We start from the raw sequence: 14,138 nt of genomic DNA, 5'->3' as shown, positions 1-14,138 counted from the left end.
GCTGAAAATCTTCTTCTTATGTTAGTATGCTGCAAATTGAAGATGTGCACTCTGCAAGTCAAATGACCCTTCAAATGAATGAATTGACCTTACATGTCAGGACATGCCCATCTCTGTTTGTTTTGTTTTTGTGCAGGTGTACTGGAAAACACGGCAAAATGAGAATCCCCAATAGCTCACAGTATTAGGAGAGGAGCTGGCTGTCAGTGTGTTGGCTGACTTTTGAATTATGAATCCAGTTTTGGCTGTAATTATTGCTTTATAATCTTATTTTTATAACTGGGTCAAAACCGACTCTAACAACACAAATATAATAATTTCAACCAGAGCATTTTAGAATTTAGTGACAACCTTTTTTTTTGTTTTATTTTGTTGAAATAGAGGTTCCTGACAAAGTCAAAAAGCCTTGATGCAATAAACAAATGTATATGGTTCTTCTATGCATGTTAAACCTAAAAACGGGTCGCTGCCGACCCTAACACAACACAAGACAAAGGTTTTAAACATAAAATAATCTTGTTTCCCTAAATGGCATGAAATGGTTTACTTCTTGAACATTTCAATCTAAATATTGATGACCTGTTTGATACAGTGGTATGAATTTTACTTACCCAACATAAGTGTAGCGCTGGTCCCTATTTAAAATATAGCTCTTTTTTTATGCACTATTAAAATATTAAGTGTAAAGAAGTTAAACAATAAAAACAATGCATGACAAACTGTGTATGAGGCGGCCAGTCAACAATGAGCTTGCGCTAATAGCTAACGTTAGCAGAGGAGAGTACTGTTGAGAACCTTAACCGTTATGAAAAGCTTAAAAGTCTTTTCCAAAATAATGAAAATGAATCAGTTCTCATTTTTATTTATTACTTTTTATTTTATTTTACACTATTAAACATGGAAGGTAAAAAGAAGTTTAAACAATTAAAAGCAATGCGGCTTAACCTGTGTAGGAAGTGGCCCGTTGGTTATTAGCTTGCGCTAGCAGCTAACGTTAGCAGTGGAGAGAACTGTTGAGAAACTTAACAGTTCTGAAAAACTTAAGTCAACTCTTTTGAAAAATAATGAGAGTTAATTAATTTGGTGTACTTTATACTGCACATTATTTTTAACACACTATAAAACATGAGGTCTGAAAAGAAGTCAAACGATAAAAACATGGCGCTAGTTGCTAACATTAGCAGCGAATGATGTGAAGCGCTTAGTTTGTAGTTCATAACCTTGAAATGTCATCAGTAATCTTGTAAATACAGAAGAACCACTTGATAACCTATATTTTAACGCTTCTTGAGCTACTACGATCACCTGCGCTGTATAAAAATGGGAACATTTTTACAGGATTCATCAAGATAGCTTTAAGCTTTAAAAAAAAAAAAGAAAGTAAATAAAAATTGTCAACAGTACAATACCATGAGCATTTAAACTTTAACATTGGGTGGTAGATGGGCTACTTCAAAAACCAAGACAGTGGATAGCCAATAAAGAGTATATGCTTTGGGGTGAAACTTTCCAGCCACTCCTTTGTTTATGAAAAATATAAACTTATTACCATATGACAGATGTGTTATATCGCTCCTCTTTATTTTGGCCCCAGGCTGAGCATTCTTGACTAATTGATCAAGCGAGTTTATCAAGAAATGTTCTGGATGGATGTTTTATTTCAGCGGTCCACACACACAAACACAAAGCTGTCTGTAATTCCAAGCGCACAGTGTGTCCTCTCTGCAAATATCCAAGGTGATGCCACAAAGATAAGCAAGAAATGTCTCATGGAGACACTCCTCGGCGGACTGGCCTGTGATCTTATGAAAGACTCGAACCCGAGATAAGACCTTTTTGTACACAGCTATCACATTTAACCTTTTTTTATGGTCTAATCCGTGTTAGATGTTAATGTGTCTCTTTTTATTGCAGTGTGCTATCATGTAGTCATTGATTCATAATTCAACTAGGCATGAATGAAGATCTTTGTTGATCTTTCATGTTGCAGCAACAAAAGAAGCCGGTCTCGAGGGGCCAATGAGGAACAACAGTGGTTATTGCTGCTGATATATATATATCTTATATATATATATATATATATATATATATATATATATATATATATATATATATATATATATATATATATATATATATATATATATATATATTTTTATATATATAATATAATATAATATAAAATATGGCTTATGATAAAAATCCTGCAGTGCATCATTTCCATTCCGCATTTTTTCCCATAATGCCACTGAGTATTGACTTGTGCATGTGCAAGTAAAAAAGAAGAAGAAAGAAGCTATTTTAGCATTTGGCTACATTATACCAATAATACGTTTAAAAATTAAGTACGTAAAAAAAACACACCAAAATTGTTATTTAGAACTTTTGTTCTGACCTGCATTAAACCAATATGTTCAGAAAATATATGTAATTTATGATAAAAATCATGCATTGCGTGATTTCCATTTAGCATTTTCCCCATATAACCACTTGTACAAGGAAAATAAATAAATATATATAGCTATTTTAGCATTTGGCCTAATATACCAGTAATATGTTTAAAAATTAAGTACGTAAAAAAAAAAAATTGGTAACTTTTGCGATTTATTACATCTGCGCTGTATAATATCCCTTTGGCATGTTTCCCATAATGCCACGGGCATTGAGGAAAAAATGCTATTGTTTTAAAACATTTGGCCTACATTATACCAATACGTTTATAAATTAAGTACGGAAACATTGTTTATTTTTCATTTTTACGATTTTTTTTATTATTATATCTGCAGTTGTGTGATTACCCCAAGCCTGGCCCTTCTACAAAAAAATTGCAGTTATCCCTGTTCTTTGACGAACGACTTTAGTATAAAATGATCTATCTATATTTAAATCATTCATTAAAATATCATGACCTCACAATACCAAAAAAAAACATCTTCATGTTTGGATTTGTTTTCCCAATGTGGACACTATGCAAATGGTAGGCAGACATTTCTGGAAGCATGAAAAGCTTGAGCATGTTTTCAATTCACTCGTAAGTATCTGTTGACTAATGTCAAAGTTCTAAAACAATTAGAGCAACCACCGTGTTGCATGGTTAAGCCAGCTGTCCGCAGTTTTAAGTATTTTCCATCTGTGTTCAGCATGCAGTGTGGGAGGTCTCTGTGGCATTTTTCAAAACGTCTCTCATAGACACACTTTTTTTTGGTACCTAAAGCCAAACACTCGAGTGGTGCCAAGTTAAACAGCCTCCTGGCATTGCGCGCGGAAAATCTTCCCCGAGTGAGAAACTGAAGATGTGGGCAAGTTTGTGTTCGGGAAGGCCCCCCCAAAGATGCAGAGAGAGCACGGTTGCATGTTCATGTACATGTGGCGCAAAAAGAGTAGAAAAGGCCTGAAGGGCAATTCACAACACTGAGGCTGGAGGCGTCCCTGTAAAGTAAATCAGATGCGCTTTTTGTTACCCGGTGCCCTTGTCGAGGATTTGTTGTCTTTTTTCCAAGAGTGACGCCTCAGGTGGTGCACTTCTCTGCGGCGGTGAACCTTTCATAGTCTTCAAAAGTTGCTCTGGTTTTGTGTGCTGGTGTGAAAACCCGCCAGCGCTTCTTTGTCGCTGCCTTTTTGTTCTGCGTTGCACTGGCGAAAGGAGAAAAAAAAAAGAGGAGTGTAAACAGGACGCCAAAACCATAAAGATCCAAATTGAGCAGTAAATGGACAAACAGTGACTGTGCACAGCCTCCTCTGCACTTCCTTCTTTTGTGCCACGGTGGATGAGGATCAGTGTAGTGCGTCTCTACAGGAGGGGGGAGGGGGTCTGATTTAGGAGCAGAGCTGGCAATGCTCAATGACTCTCTTGTTGCTTTATTAGGGAAATAGGAAGGGACCCGACCAAAGGACAATAAGTCCACTAAAAGCTCACTTTCCACTGAGCAGTTAGGTTCCAATCAATTCAGTTACAGTATGCATTTTTTTTTCCATCCATTTTCATTCGCTCATACAGGTCCGGTCCAAGTTACGGGGCAGCAGGGATGCTCGGACTTCTTTGGCATTCCTGACGTGTTCCCAGGCCAGACGTAGTCCTACTCTCCCTTACAAAGGTATTGGAGCAGTGAAGGCAATTCCTCTACTTTTGTAGACTCCAAACATTTGGTTTTGGCATCAAAAGATGAAAGGGAGACCAATATTTCAGCTTTTATTTCCCGTGATTTACATCTGTATCGGATAGCACCTTTTGCAAAGGGTCTCGCCACAAAAAACAACCCGCTCGTCGCATGCGTTCTATGCCAGTTAACGGATTTTCACTTGTGTAGCCCTTTTCTAATAGCAAGCTCATCCAACTGCATGAAAGTCTCTGGCAAGTGAAAATAAAAATGATATATTATACTTACATTATTGTTGATATATTGTAGATTTGGTACACACCAGATTGTTTTAATAAACCTGCCAATAAATGAATAAACGAAAAATCACCAAGCCGCGCCGAGAGCTGCTAGCTACCCGCTAGCAAACAGGCTTCCAGAAACCGCGGTCAGGTGATAGGCTGGTCCAATTCTTCACTGCCTCACGTAGTGTTGTGTCTGTATGTAAGGCCACATGACACTCTAGGGGAAGTTAACGGTTTATTAAACACCTGGTACGTTATTCAGCCTGTGCTTACACTACATGTCGGACATTTTGAGCACGTTTCCTGCTAGTTATATGCCAACATTGATTTATCGTTGCAGCATATAGCGGTAGCTTAAAAACAATAAAAATACACTTGGGAATTTAAACGACACCAAGCTATTCTGTAAATTGTTGTATCCACAGAAGTTTTTTTTGGGGGGGGGCGTGGGGGGGCGTGTCGCTATAGCTAGCTAACTACATGCCACAGTGAAGCCAAGAAATTATAACTAAGTAGCTCGAAATTGCGCTGGATAGTACAACGGCGTATTAGGGCCTCCTATATGTATTTTTTTCTTCAGAGGGAGAGTAATTTTGCGAGAAAAAAACTCTGAAACTTACGACAACTACACGTAGCGTAGCTATAGTCTAACGTGAGTATTCGTTGGTGATTAATGGGACACTGTTTATAAATTGAAATGGCAGGATGGAGATGGATTCATTCTTAATTTAAACTTTACTCGGCAGCTAGATCGACAACACTTCCTGATCCCCTATCAGCTGACTAAACACTAACCAATCAGAAGCTAGCATACTTTAGGTAAATGCAAGTGAATGACGGAGAGCAGCAGATTCGACACATCAATTTAGATACTTGTACAAAAAAATAACAAAATGTATGAATGTGTAAATAATATTTCTGGAAACATAAATGTACGAGTGAATATGCATTTTAACAAATTAACTTAAATGCTTGATTTTCAGGGTGTGGACCTTCGCAAAGCGTGACGTGTTTGTCGCTGGCCGTACTCGACGCTTCAAACATCATTTGGTTAATCTCTGCTTAAACAATTACTATCTCCTTATTTGAAAACCCGACCGAAAAGTATTGGCACAAACATTTGAGTAGTACGCTACGTGTATTTCTTGTAAGTTTCAGAGTTTTTTTCTTGCAAATTTGCCACTCTATAAAGTCGCAAATTTGCCGCTTTATAAAGTCGCAAAGTTGCTGCTTTATAAAGTGGCAAATTTGCTAGTTTTTTTTTCGGAATATTACCCCCCTCCCCCACCCCACCTGGAAAAAAAAAATAAATAAATATATATATATATATATATATATATATATATATATATATATATATATATATATATATATATATATATACGTCGTCGTAGGATAGCTACTGATAGAACAAAGGCTATTAATAGTTACATAGTAGAGAAGGGACAATTCATCCTGGATGCCTAAGTGCGTCACTGGGCGCCATTTTAACCATACACCAAAAATCCGTAAAACGGAAATGGTGAAAAAAATGTTTAATGCTATATTTCTGCAGTTGAGTATGACACTGTTCTCAAAATCTTTGCATGTTTTTTTTTTTTTTTTTTTTTTTTTTTGTATTTAGAAACCAATCTGTGATTTCACTTAAGTCTCTTCTACACACATCTACCCACTGATGACACACACAGCTTATACTTCAAAATACAGGGTAACGTGTGAATCAACCTGCCACCTTCAGGTTGGTAGACAAAGCACCCTACCACGCAAGCCAGCCGCTCAGACATTTAACACTGCTTGGAAACCTGAAATGAACCACTTGTATATGTTTAATATTTCATGCTCCAATACTAAGTTGCCATGGAAACGGCACTGAAGAGAAATATCAATATATATTAGAGGCATCCCAGTGCTGTCGTAATTTCTCACCTTCAAGCCCTCAGCGCAATCAAATTTTACTTTTTTTGGGCCACTTTTTGCTCCAAGGAACATAAATCTGAAGAAATATGTTCCCTTAAATGCTAGAACAATACGCCCTGTGATGTACAACAGGGCCAAATTATGTGTAAATCTCACCTTCACCCGACCAGCACATTGATTCCAGGTGCTCGATCTTCTTCGTAGTCTTTTTTTTTTTTAATAATTCACTGTCAGAGAGTAATTAATTTGACGATATATTCACTTGTCACCTGTGATTCATACTGTATAACTGTATGAATTTGCCGTGTTGAGTCAGTGCTCCTTACTGACGTCTCGTCGTCTGCTCAGAGGAAACCAAATGACTCACGTTTGAATGCGTCGGCCATCTTCCACGGCTTTCAGGTGTCATCAAGTGTGAGTAAGTGTATTAAATAGAATTGATTATGTGTCACCAAGTCCAATGAAAAGCACTGTTGTCTGGCTAAATACCTGTTCCACCACAAAGCCAGACCGCGCCATTGTTGCAGACTGCATCCTCTTCCTTCTCCTCCCCTCTTGTTTACGTCTGTCACTTCATACTTTTCTCCTTCTCGTTTGATTTCATCATTCCTTTTGTCAGTCCGTCAGGACTCAGACAGACAACGGAGGCAGCGGCTAGATCAGAAATAGCAACAAACCTCTGCCTCAGTCCCAGACTGCTTTCCAGCACATAAATCATTCATTGTTTGGATGGAGCCTCAGCTGAGCCCTCATCTTTTTCTTTGTCGTTTGGAATATCAAAAGCAAGTAAGCCTTGCGCCAAAGGTCTTAGACCTCCATTCCATTTGTTATTTTGCCAGAGGCCATATATTATTATTGCTCAGCTTCTTGTTAAAATATGAAAGAGAAATACTGCACACATTTTTGAACGTTATTTTGTCATTTTATTCAGGTTTTTGCCACAACTCGTTTTAAGGACAGGAAGGATTCAAACCTTCAACAATGGTATCTGGAGCCCAAAATGAAACTTTTCTCATGGTTCATTGTTGTTCATTGTAGTTTCCTTCAGTTTGGGTTAGAGTTAAGGTTTTGGTTAGGTTAGGGCAAAGGTCACATGTGGCTTTTTAGTCCCTCTCCTGTGGTTCCCTGTGGAGCCATATAAAAAATAAAAATCTGTAGAAATTATTATTTTTACATATTTATTCTTTTAGATAAAATATTCTTTGAATAATAAAATATTTTGATTTTTTTTTTTAAAGAATAAAAAAATGTCAGAGCCCAAATTTTTCACAAAAAGAGAGACAAAAGGTAAATGAAAAAGGTTTTAAAATTACCTAAAAATGTGCAAAAAGAGGAAAAGCAGAAAATTAACAATCTGTCCATGTAAGTGCCATAAATGTCAGAATAGAATTACAACCAAAAAAAAGGCAGAAAATAAATCGTTCAAAAATAACCATAAAATGTCCAAAAGCAAAATAAGAGGCAGAAAATTACTTTACAATGTCTTTGGAGTAGCCTAAAAGAAGTCAGAATTTTTTTTTTTAAAGGCAGAAAAGAAAGCGTTCAAAAACTGACAATACAATGTCCAAAAACAAAAAGAAGAAATTCCAAAAATTACGATAATTACACAAATCTCCCCCAAAAATCAAAAAAATGATTAAAGGCGTTTAAAAAGTACCTAAAAAATGTGCAAAAACAAAATAAATCCCGAAAATTACTATAACATTTCCACAAAATATCCAAAAATTGATAGCAAAAAAGGCAGCAAAAAATGTCAAATATCGCCATGCGGTCTGCCATTTTATGTCATCCTCTCTGTAAATCACACAAATACAGCACTCCACAATTTCTTTAATCTTGGCAGAGCATTGAACTCCACTTCTGTAGTACAATTTTCATTTTAAACATTCTATAATGAGGAATTGATCTCGAGGGCTATACACCCCTAAAGGTCAGATCCTCCCATTGCCCCCAAAGTGTGTTTGTGTGTCTAATCCAGCACGTGTGTGCTTCATTCGTTTCTTAATGAGATGCTGGGGTGGGGCACACGTCAACCCCCCCCCCAGACAGGGCGCAGATGCCGTGGACACGTCCGGGTATCCCTCTATTGTATTATTCATCCTGTGTGTCACATCCCATCTGAGGTGGTCAGCCGGACATGATGACACATGCTCGCACACACGATGTCATCTTGAAAGATCCGTTTGGCGTGTCAGCGGGGGGGGGGGGGGGGGGGTTCACATGCGTCACACACCAGCTCCTTGTGACACGTTTGAAGTTTTATTAACTGCAAGTGCGGCCTTCCTTTGATTGACGGGCATGTGCGCAAGAGCACGTGTCACCTCAGGCAACATATCAAACCCGAGACTATTCCGCTCCTCCAGCCCAGCTGGGAGCGTGTCTGTATGTTTTATTAATGAGAATAAAGCGGAAGTGTCGATTAAGCGAGCAAAGTGTGAGCACAACAAAGGGCTTTGTGTGGGAGAGGAGTGCAGCCTTTTGAACAAAGCGCATAAATCAAAGTATGTCGGCCTCGCCGGGAATGTCCACCAACTCGCGTTTTGTTGCTCATCAGCTGTTTTGTTTTGTGCTTGTGCTTGTTCTCATCCAGCAACGGTCCTCCCACCTTCCTTTGCCAGGAGGGAAGACAAAAGGATGCCCCACATTCATGAAATTGTGCGTCGTTCCAACAATGGGGATTTCACTCAGTGGGATTTGAATCTGAAGGCAAATGCGAAATTAGTTGGGATGTGCAATTTGCATTTTTCAGTCACAAATCACCAGAGGCCTGTCGCCTCCTCCCAGCTTTCACTTGCTGGCTAATGAAGCTATTGTGCATGGAAATGGAGGTTTTGTCATGCTAAAAAGTAGTAGTAATTGTTGGGAAAAGGCTTCTTTTGAACACTTGATTTATCATTTTAGAGAAATTTTTCAAATGAATATTCAGTCAAATAGTTTGACACAAATATAAATTTAACCAAATGGTTCAACAAGCACAAATATTGAAGATCCGTGAATAATTGACACACATTCAATTGCATATTTTTTTTATTTTTTTTTTTATGTCAACCAAAAATCGGAATTGGGGATATACCACCAATGTACATAGCGTATTCCACGATTTAAAATAAATAAATACATTTCGTGAATGGTTGAACTAAAGTCGCTGATGCACTTTCAGTCATTCATTAAACACACATAACACACCAAAATAAACACTAGAATTTACAGTCACATTTTATTTCATTTATAAATGTCAGTATTAAGAACACACAAAAAATTGTTTTTGTTTTTGTTTTTTGTTTTTTTTTTTGGGGGGGGGGGGGTCTGTAACCGATTTCCAAGCTTGGCTACACAAATTAAACTTTTATTCAAGCTACTACTATATTTGTTATGGAAAAAAACTAATTTTAAATCCAAACAAATTGAAGGTCAACCCACATCCTGGAATGGATCACGTTTAACCTTAAGACGTTCCACTCTAGTAGGAAAGTATCCACAAAAATCCATTTTAGATGTGCAATGAAAAAGAACATTATACAGTACAGTAGTAACTATGAATAAAATGGTGCACATTTGGTTTTACTATTCAGTCTTTTGGTTATATAAGTGGTTTCCAGCATGACTAGCCAAGAGGCATGTTTTTAACCTAGAAATGTAGAAAAACAGTTTAAAGTGAAACACTTGGACATCAACAACTGGACCCTTTCTCCACACACTTTGGCTTTGTGACACGAGCACATGCAGCAGACACGAGACAAGACTTCTTTCGCTCCAGTGGTCACGCTGCTGACAGTCTGTCTGTCTCACTCTGTTTGCTCCTCATGACTCCACTGGAAGACCTCAGCACAGGGGGGGAATTAGGGGCGGGGGGAGGGGGGGGGGGGTATAATGTTGGCTCACAAACATCTTTGTGCAGTGCATCACACAGCACAGTTCATTAGTCATCTTGTTTTAATGTGTCATTAGGAAGCCCTTAAGCTTTTTAGTATTTTTAAATGATCTCTTTGAGGGTAGATTATTCTTATGTGGTATCGATTGGGTTGATGCGATTTGTTCTATTGCAGTTTTCAAACGGAACTTTTAGGTATTAAGTTGTTTTTTCAGTGTAGCGAAAACGGAGTGCCAGTGTGCGCTTCAAATGCGGACAATGCGAGGATTGTGGCCTGGCGGGGGATATAAACGTTATCGTTCAACATTCGTGTAACGGAGATACTTCTCAAATTCAAGTTATTAACTTTATTTCCACTGGAAGTTCACTGTTTGGTTGCGCTAGGTCTGCGGCTTTTCTTAAGACGGTGGTTGTTACGCTGGCTAATGTTGACGTTAGCTAGCTGTGTGGGCTAGCAAGTATTACTGTTGTACTGTAACCGCAACAAAACACAAGTAGTAGTCTTACTAACACAACATTCTGGTGCGTTGAGAAATTAATGGGAATTAATATTTACTCTCATTGTAGTGGATGGATTTCAGAGCATATTTCCAAACCCGCCCATAAGTGTTGTTGTGCCATTTGTATCCACTCAGATATCCGTTGCTTAACTCTTTGACTGCCAAACATTATCCGAAAAAGAACCCCGACAATGCCAGCCAATTTCGAGTATTTTAACTCATCTTTCAAGGCAAACAACATTTTGTGTGTTTTGACCATATATACATGGTGGGTACCAAACGGAAAATCGCGTTCCATTCTTTCATTAGAGAAAAGGGTATGTTTCTACCTTATTCCGTACTTTAGTAATCAGCATTTGAAAATACCGGTAGGTAATTTGAGTAACATTGAGCGGAAATTGAAAAGATAAGGAGAAAACGAGCTTTTTGTGAAAAGATAAATTTGCTGCACAACAGTGACTTTGACACTAATATTTTTTGTTTATTGACGCTCTGTGAATTAGATTTAACGTGACAAAGGCTTTGATCATCACGTTCTGTTTCATCAGATTTGTCATGTTTCATTATAATTCCATACACCGGGAGCCCATTGAAAAGAGATACAATGCTGCCATTTGCTGGCCATTGTTAGTGGCTGTTTTGGGATTTTACAACCCCAATGACAAGGCAGTGCTGCACAAGACGTTGCACTGCCCATTGAGAAAAAAACTAAACGTAGTTGACGTCAATTGACGTTATTGGCGGCATTCATTAGGATTTTAGCATACGTCAATAAACGTTTTTGGCGTTCAAAGAGTTAATGGGTAACAACGCTACCGCATAGATGCTACTTGTTAGCTTGTGTGGCTATGGAGTTTTCCATTGTATGTTAGCATTGAGTTAGGCATTTGCCATACTGCCCCAAAGTTAGCTTACATAGACTCCAGTTCCAACCCAACCTAGCATTGACAAGCGCTATAGAAAATGGATGCAAGTTCCATGTCAAAACAAGACTAGTGATAATGATACAGATAGTTGATGCCATTGGTCAGGTCATTTGCCTCGATCGCACTCTTCGACTTACATTCTCCACAAACTTCCACAGACCCTTGATCTCCTCCATTCTTTGTTGATTGAAAAGAACAATGCTAGCTGAAGTTTTTTGTTGTGGTCGATTCGGTTACCGCAATGTTTTGCCATTTCAATGCAGTCAGTTGTGTCTTGCTTCTGTATAGTTTGGAAACATACACCATGATTTGGCTTGTTTGCATTGTGGGGTGTGTTGGCAAGATGAGTAAAATGTCAATAGGGTGATGTCATACAAGAACAGTGTGGAAGTGTCCGTTCAATAAAAAGGAGGTACATGACACGGTTTGAATGCTGTGTTGTGATAAACGATTGTGATCTTACTATTACATTTCTGTTTTGTGAACGTGACACTTGTCTGTCGACCAATCTAAGAAATTGCAATGTGTCTCTTTCATTACTGTAGCAAAGTAGGTCTGCTGACTCTTTTGATAAGCCTGCCGATTATTCCATCGATGATGACAAAATTCGATTGACAGTGGAGTAAAATACTGGAGCACCCTTGCCTACCCTGTTCTGTGATTTGTGACCTGGGTGCGCTAGTTTGACTCCACAGTCTCCACTTTGCTGCTCTGCGTCCTCTGGATCAAATGCGTCTCCTTCAGAATTAAACACAGGAGAGCTACGATCTCCTTCATTCTTCTTGTTGTTTAGTCTAGTTCCGACTGATGTGTTCAATGCGGCGTGGTTTATGCAATTTCCTGAAATGGAAAACCGACCACAACAAACTAAGGCTAGCAGAGCTGAGATGATACGGTGCTTGTGGTCTTGGCATACACATGGCCTGGCCATGTGGTTTTAATAATCGGATTGACGTCCATTTAAGGTTAGACAAAACAAAACGAAAAAATATTCCGCAAATGTCATGATACAGCCACAGAATTGGCCTTGGTTGATTTAAAACTCGTGTTTAACCTTAAATGTTCCACTGACTGTTGTAAGAAACTATGTCGAAAAATCCATAAAAATGCTTAAATGTGCACTGAAAACAGTAGATTATACCATAGCTATGCATAAAACACATTTATGGTTCATTTGATTTTACTGTTCAGATTTGGGACACTGTTTATAAAATGAAAAGGCAGGATGGAGACGGATTCATTCTTAATTTAAACTTTAAACTCGTCATTTACGGCAGCTTGAGCGACAACACTTCCTGATCCCCTATCAGCTGACTAACGCTAACCAATCAAAAGCTAGCATATTTTAGGTAAATGCAAGTGAATGACGGAGAGCGGCAGATTCGACACATCAACTTAGATACTTGTACAAAAAAATATATATATATGTATGAACGTGTACATGTCAATATACATTTCAACAAATTAACTTAAATACTTGATCCTCAGTGTGTGGACATTGTGAGGCGTCTTTGTCGCTGGCCGTACGCACCGCTTCAAAAAGCGAATGCTTAACATCATATGGTTAATCTCTGCTAAAGCAATTACTATCTCCTTATTTGAAAACCCGACCGAAAAGTATTGGCACAAACATCCGAGTAGTAAGCTTACATGTATTCCTCATAGGTTTCTTAGTTGTTGTTTTTTATAAAGTGGCAAATTTGCATGTTTTTTTCTTGGAATATTGCTCCCGCCCTCTAAAAAAATTAATAAATTAGACGTGGCCCTAATACGCCGTCGTAGTATGTGTATATACACACTGTGGGCATTTTCGTCGCAGAGACAGAAAATAATGTAAAAACACCACAGAGAACTCACTTAGATTAGGCTCGTTTAGCGAGTGGCAACGTAAAATGGCCGCCGTGTAAACAAGTAGTTGAGACCATGATTCCTTGTGAATAGAGCTTGCGCAGAACATTAGCTAAAGTTCAGTTCGAAGGGGGTAACCTGATACGTGTTTATATGACCAAATATTCCGGTTAGAAAAGGGGTACCTCAGGGGTCTTATTCGGGTTTAATTTTTTTTATTCCAGTCTCAGGAGAATTTAAGTGTATATATATATATGTATAGCCTAAACATGTATAGGTAGTGTAGGCATAAAGAAGTAGCGACGATGACTTAGCATCCATTTTTCCTGGTTGTATCAGTGGTATTTGATTGACAGTTGACAGTTAAGCGGGTCATGGTTTTACTCATTCCGCAGATACGCCCACAGAGATCAGAGGGAGTGGCCTGATGCCACTCCACCAAATTTCCATACTTTGCTGACCTCCTTGTCACCAAACACATTGAACTACGGGCTGCCTCGAATTTAGAAGACATCAGACACCCAATCTGTTTTGGCCAGAAGGTGCACATTGATCCACCATCAATGATGGACGCATCAACCCCCCCAAGGGACAGCGAAGACGTTCATTGTGGCCTCATCAAGGCGTCTTTGTGTCCGCACGAGACAGGCGGGGGGGGAAGGCCCAGCTGGGGGTCTCAGGCCAGCAGACCACAC

This window comes from Vanacampus margaritifer, chromosome 13 (assembly GCF_051991255.1).
Source record: "Vanacampus margaritifer isolate UIUO_Vmar chromosome 13, RoL_Vmar_1.0, whole genome shotgun sequence".
NCBI lineage: Eukaryota > Metazoa > Chordata > Actinopteri > Syngnathiformes > Syngnathidae > Vanacampus > Vanacampus margaritifer.
The sequence above is the reverse complement of the archived record's forward strand: the minus strand, read 5'-3'. Positions refer to the sequence as shown.